We start from the raw sequence: 6,357 nt of genomic DNA on the forward strand, positions 1-6,357 counted from the left end.
CGGGCTCAGGAATCTTTTGTGATGTCAATGATAAACGCAAACACCTCTCCCCTATTTACCCAGCGTGACACGCCGATGAAGGAGGCTCTCTCTGGCCGGCCGGCCAATAAAACTTTAGTGGAGGGGGGGGGGGAAATCAAGGAGGGCTTTTTACAGCAACATGACCAAAAGGTACAAAGTACTCGGGGAGCTACCGGGAACACTTACAGGAACCGATAGTCGAGGACACGTCTACCCTGCGGCGGCGACCGTCATTAACTAGGTAACCAAAGGCTTCACGGAACTAGCAACGGTAATTACATGAACCACAGAAAGTGCTCAGCATCATACCAACGTGGTGAGCCATGGCAAGCCGTGGTGTATCGAGACAGATAGCAATGAATCGTTAAAAACCCTGCGGTGCCTTTTGCTCTTACCCTTTATTATAACTCAGCCATTACAATCAGAAAGTGCCGTGGCGACTGTGCACCGTGAGAGGGTCTTCAAACCCTGGAATTCAACTGCCATGACTAATTCTTTAGATTTCATTTCCTGTACTCTTATTGAACCAGGAAGTGCTACCGATGGTGCACATGCGCCCCCCCCGCCCCCCCCGTGGCCTGGTAGTACAAGGACCTCATGCCCACCCAGAGAAGCCTCCCTTCACCCTGGCTGCTCACGATAGTCAATCTGCAGGAGCCGAGCTGCAGCATTCTGTGCGTGTGCGGCTCAACGGGGAGAGGACTTCCTGTGTGTCTGTGGCAGGGGTGTAACAGAACACGCTCTGTTATCAGATGACCATCTCTCTCTCTTTCTCTCTCCCCCCCCCCCACCCCCCTTTTCTCTCTCAGTCTCTACTCCCTCCTCCCTCCTCCATCTGACCCTCTCCCTATATCTATCTCCCTCGCTGCCATCTCCCTCCCTCCCTCCCTCCCTCCCTCCCCCTCTCCTCCCTCTCAATGAACCATGACTCCCTCTCTCGCTCACGCATCTTTCTGAGCTCCCTCTCTCTCTCTCGCCGTTAAACCCCACTTAGACCCCAATCAAGACCCACACACACTTATGTCACTCTGCTGTCATCGCTCCATCTCTGGTTCGGAGGCACAGAGGGTAGAGCACCAGTCAGACCGAGTGTCCCACTTCCCTTTTTCCCCCCTCCGAGGAAATGGAGGAACAAACGGCCCGGAGCCACACGGTATCGCCTTCCTTAATTGCAACCAAACACCTCCTCTTTTTCTCCTCTTCCCCTCATCTCCTCCTCCGTTTCCTCCACCACCTTCCACGTCTGAATCACCGCATCGATGCACCGGCTGGACATGTGGAGTGTGGCGTTGGAAAGCCCACAAAGTATTTATCATCGAGTGTGTTAAACAACAGCACACTGCAGCCCAAGATAGATGGCAACGGCCTTCAAACAAACTCCTCGCCTTCAGGAGAGTGTCTGATAAAACCCGGCGGAGACTTGAGGAACACCAACAAGGCCACCGCCGTCAACTTTGAGAAACAAGCATCAGAAGTCAAAGTCCAACTTTACCCGCATGCCAAAACCGCAGCCCCTGGATCTCCCCTTCCTCTACCAACCCCCCCTCTCTCTTTCTCTCCCGTTCCTTAATTTGATCAGGTTGTGTGTCCTCTCCATAATAAATGTACTGGAACAGAACATGCCCCCCTCACCCCACCCGCCCGCCCCCACTACCTCACCCTCAGCACTCTCAAGACTCCAGCACAACAACGGGAGAACAACAGAGAAGAGTCTGTCCCCTCGGCCGGCCTTGGCTCCTACCAGGCTGCTGCTATACATTAGACAGGCCGCCATTTTAGAGGCTTGGGCTGGCAGTTTAACAATTTTAGAAACCGTCCACGATAAACTGAAGATACTTAGGTTTGAACACTTAAAAAAAAAAAAAAAAGTAGGGGTAGGCAATTTGGAGAAACCAGCCAGACTGGGCCACATTTTGAAAGGATCCAACTGAAGAAAAAATAAAACACACACCCCTCCCTTCAGGCTCCAGAGCAACTCCCCCAAAACACGTGACTAGCAGGCTAGCTTTAGCACCAGGGCTGCCTAGCTTTGTGGAAGACTCCGGTCATGCTCACTGAGTGCACCCAGGTAGCAGTGTAGGTAGGCAGACAGACAAGACAGGTGAGCCCTCCAATCACTTCATCCGAGCCCGCTATTTACAGGTCTGCCTCGGCCACAGCTGGAGAGAAATGAAAAGAATGTTTCTAACCTAGGTGGCCTACCCTACCTTTAAAAACGGGTTGATTTGAATATACACACACACACACACACACACACACGCGCACCAGACACACGTGACAATACGGCAAGTGTCATCATGCCTAATTGTTTGGACAAGCTTAGCACGTGTTAAATTCTACGCATCGTACACAACCGAGGACTTGCCCTACTGTGGATCCAACATCGCACAACCTGTCTCTCTCACTCATTCTGGACCCGCTCGTTTTGGGCCATAGTGGTATAGGACCAAACATACAGGAATATCAAACTGTATTCAACTACACCGCCAAATTGATGGGTGGTGTCTTGGACCTGCCCACAGGCACCCAAGTCCCCTGCAATTCCCCTGGAGTCTATTGTTGGTAACAAACACGTGCGCGTACACCCGGCACGTGCACGTACGCACACACGTATGCACGTGCACGTACGCACACACGTATGCAAGTACACTTGGCGCAAGCGCGCACACACACACACACACACACACACACACACACACACACACACACACACACACACACACACACACACACACACACACACACACACACACACACACACACACACACACACACACACACACACACACACACACACACACCACACACACACACACACACACAGAGTCAAAGAGCGTCCTTGTTTAACCTCTTGCTGGAATTATCATGGATTCAAAGTGTAGAGTGTCTTTTTCCTCTCTCCACACGGTTGTTAGCCAGGAAGTGGCAGCGAGGGCAGCAGCAGCCCGACATAAACATCTTACAATTCTGTCACAAAGTAAAAGAGAGGCACGCTTTTGGACATTATTTCGGAGAGGCATTGCGAACCCTTCCCCGGCGTCTGGGCGTGTTCCCCTTGATGCCGCGGCCTCGGCTCGGGTCGTCCTGAGCTCACGCTCTTCAGAACAGGTCGGGCCAGAGAGGGCTGCCAAGGAATCTGCGTCCATGTATCAAGAGACGCAGTCGAGTCTCCACGCTGCACGCTAACTGCCACGCTACCTAGCTTACCGGCCCCGCATTAACCAGCATCACCCGAACTAGCATCACCCAAACTAGCACGTTGACGTCTACCTACCACTGGGGAGACGGACGGGGATGAGCACGACCCCGCAAGCCCTCCGGAGATCCATCTAACAACACGTCGAGAGACCAAGGGAGCCGAGGACAGATCGGCCTGAACCACAGTTCAACTTGTTGTGGTTGTGGTGTTGTGTGAAGAGCCCCGGTTACGTTGTGATGGCTGATTCCCCCCAACAAGGTCAACTTTCCACGCCGGTCCGCCAAAACGTCCTGCCCTTCTGCGAGAGCCACGGATTTAACTCAACGACCTCTGTCCCGTGAACTCTGACCAGACAGCTCACCGCCACCCCGAGACCCCACCCCGAGACCCCACCCCGAGACCCCACCCCGAGACCCCACCCCGAGACCCTACCCCGAGACCCCACCCCGAGACCCCACCCCCGAGACCCCACCCCCGAGACCCCCCCCCGAGACCCCACCCCGAGACCCTACCCCGAGACCCTACCCCGAGACCCCACCCCGAGACCCCACCCCGAGACCCCACCCCGAGACCCTACCCCGAGACCCCACCCCGAGACCCTACCCCGAGACCCCACCCCGAGACCCTACCCCGAGACCCTACCCCGAGACCCCACCCCGAGACCCCACCCCCGAGACCCCACCCCCGAGACCCCACCCCGAGACCCTCAGATGTCTCATACACGAGATGCATATAGATATACGACACATCTCTCTAGATTGATTTAACATACGAAGCTTTACTCCACCAAGAAACAAGGGATGCCTCGCTCTCTCCCTCTCTCCATCTTCCCATAATAGTCTTGAACAGCACTAGATATTAACGACAGCATTAAGACATGATCTGACATCCAGGTGGCTGACGAGGAACTCATCTCAGCCATGACACGAGGGAGTGTTTATTTACCCTATGCAAATGTGAACACCGACCCACCTCTCCGAGCGTACAAGTGCCAGACCCCGGTCACAATACTGACCTATTTGTCACCCCTCTTTATCGGCAAGTGGGTCAAAAACTCTGCAACTCCAAACAAGTACCACCTCTTCATTTCACTCACAAAACGGATAACGTGCACAGTACTAAACACACACACACACACACACACACACACACACACACACACACGCACACACACACACTCTACCCCAGCACCCCACTGCGTGCAAACACGCATGAACCAATTGTTATCTGTTTACACACTTGAGCGCGACAGCAGAAACACACAGCAGCAGCAGAGTGCCTCCTCCCCGTTGAGCACTTACCCCCAGACAGTACTGCTCCCCGGCCCGTTTGCTCTCCTGCGTCTGCCTGCCAGCCCCGTTCGTGTGCCTTGTGTCTCTGGGCAGGGCTCGAGCTCCAAACAGGAAACTTGCGAGTGGCCCTAGTCATACAGGCAAGCCCGTGCCTGATCCCACACAAGCAGACACCTAAACACCCACCCCCCTTTATTTTCAGCCCACAACTCGGCTTTGCTGCCTCTGCTCCCATTGGCTGGCCAGCTCCTCAGTCACCACACCTCTTTCGTGGGATAGGCTCGGGCTGTTCTCTTTCCTGTATTGCTGAGGGCAAGGCACTGCGGGATATGGAGTCTGCTGATCGCACTGGACCTGCTGTGCAGCTCTGGCTTTGAAACTACAAATCCCAGATCCGCCGGTGCCAGCCACTCCCACTATCACCGAGCCTGTTCTAACGTAAGCACTCCGGGCTGAATTATACACCACAGTGTGTTGCTAGCGCTCTGCCAGGTATTAAAGTACAGAGCAGCCCTCAAACTGGGCTGTGCTTCATATGAAAAAGATACTCGCATGCAGCGTCGTGAGAGACATATACAAACATGAACGGCTGCCATCACACAACACAAACCGGGACACATTTGATAGACACTTTAGGACTTCCAACCAACACAAATACTTTGTCTCGTGAAATTCCAAACTAGAGAGACTGACCAAGACAGCTCAAATATTCCCTCATCCGTCCTGTTATCTGAGCGTTTGTGGATTGACAGCCCACTGGAGAGTTCCGAGCGCACACAACTCGTCCAATGCAATTATTTTGGTTCCGCTTTCCTCTTATTCAGCGCCCCCCCCCCACCCTCTCTTGAGATACCTCCACCACCACCACCACCACCACCCCCTCCGCCTCCACTAACTGCTTCCACCTGCCCCAAAAAAGTGAATGCCTTGAACACATCCAGTAAACTTTAGCTCAGGAATCCCCACAGGTAAGAAGCAGACCGGAGGAAGTACTTCAGCAGGAAGGATTATAAATAAATAAAGAACATATCGAGGGACTAAGGCGGCTACCCACCTCTCCTTCTGCACCCCCCCCCCCCCCCCCCCCCGACCCCCACCTACACCCCCCCACCTCCCCCCCTGCTCTCCCCCTCTGCCCCCCCTCCCTCACTCTTTCCTCTGCTCTCTCTCCTGCTCTGCGTTCACCCCCCTCCCTGGTGGACCTGCCCCGGTGGGAGAGGGAGGGGAGGGGGGGGGGCCGGACGGCAGCAGCCTTTAGCTCACCTGCGATGGCCGTGGTGGTGCTTGTTATGGCTTAGCTCTCTCTCTCTCTCTCTCTCTCTCCTCTCCTCCTCGCCGGAGCTCGCTCTCTCCCTCTAACTGTCGTGCAGCTCAGAGCCCTGTCTGCGCTAAGCAAGCAGCAGACCAACTCAATTCCCTTCCTGGTTTCTGGAGGGCAAAGAGGTCCCTCCCTTTCTCTCTCTCCCTCCCTCCCTCCCTCCCTCCCTCTCTTTCTCACACACGCTCTCTCTGGCTCTCTTAAAGAAACAGCATTCATCCTCTATCTTCTCCTCTTCATTCCTCACTCTGTGGGGGAGAAGTTACGTTTTTTGTTTTGCGTGTTGATTTTTGCATTTAATAAAGTGGTGATAAGAACGGTCTCATCAGTTACATTATTAATATCGACCCCTATATTCCAGTTTTGTGTTTGGCAGGGTCTCTGCACTAAATATTTTGAGCATGTGTGTGTAGATGAACCATTTTAATTATCACTCTTTTCTTTTCTAAACGGCCACATGTTTCACTCTCAAATGGGTTTTGTGTGGAGCAGCACCCACTCATCATATTGCCTTAGGTCGTGGCGTC

The 6,357-nt window shown here is 53.8% G+C and overlaps 1 protein-coding gene across 3 annotated transcripts in view; it reads right to left on the reverse strand.

Annotated features, from left to right (window-relative positions):
• Positions 1-5,969, reverse strand: part of zbtb7a (zinc finger and BTB domain containing 7a) — a 19,713-nt gene extending 13,744 nt beyond the window's left edge. Inside the window, exon 1 of one of the 3 annotated variants that reach the window (XM_060066373.1) lies at positions 5,776-5,969. The gene's annotated coding sequence lies outside the window, so the exon portion shown is untranslated. Of the gene's footprint in view, positions 1-4,521; positions 5,608-5,775 lie in introns of those variants that run through there. The other 2 variants (XM_060066371.1, XM_060066372.1) reach the window with 2 other exon arrangements.
• Positions 5,970-6,357: the final 388 nt, after the last annotated feature.

The sequence above is a fragment of the Gadus macrocephalus genome, chromosome 12 (genome assembly GCF_031168955.1).
Source record: "Gadus macrocephalus chromosome 12, ASM3116895v1".
NCBI classification, from domain to species: Eukaryota; Metazoa; Chordata; class Actinopteri; order Gadiformes; family Gadidae; genus Gadus; species Gadus macrocephalus.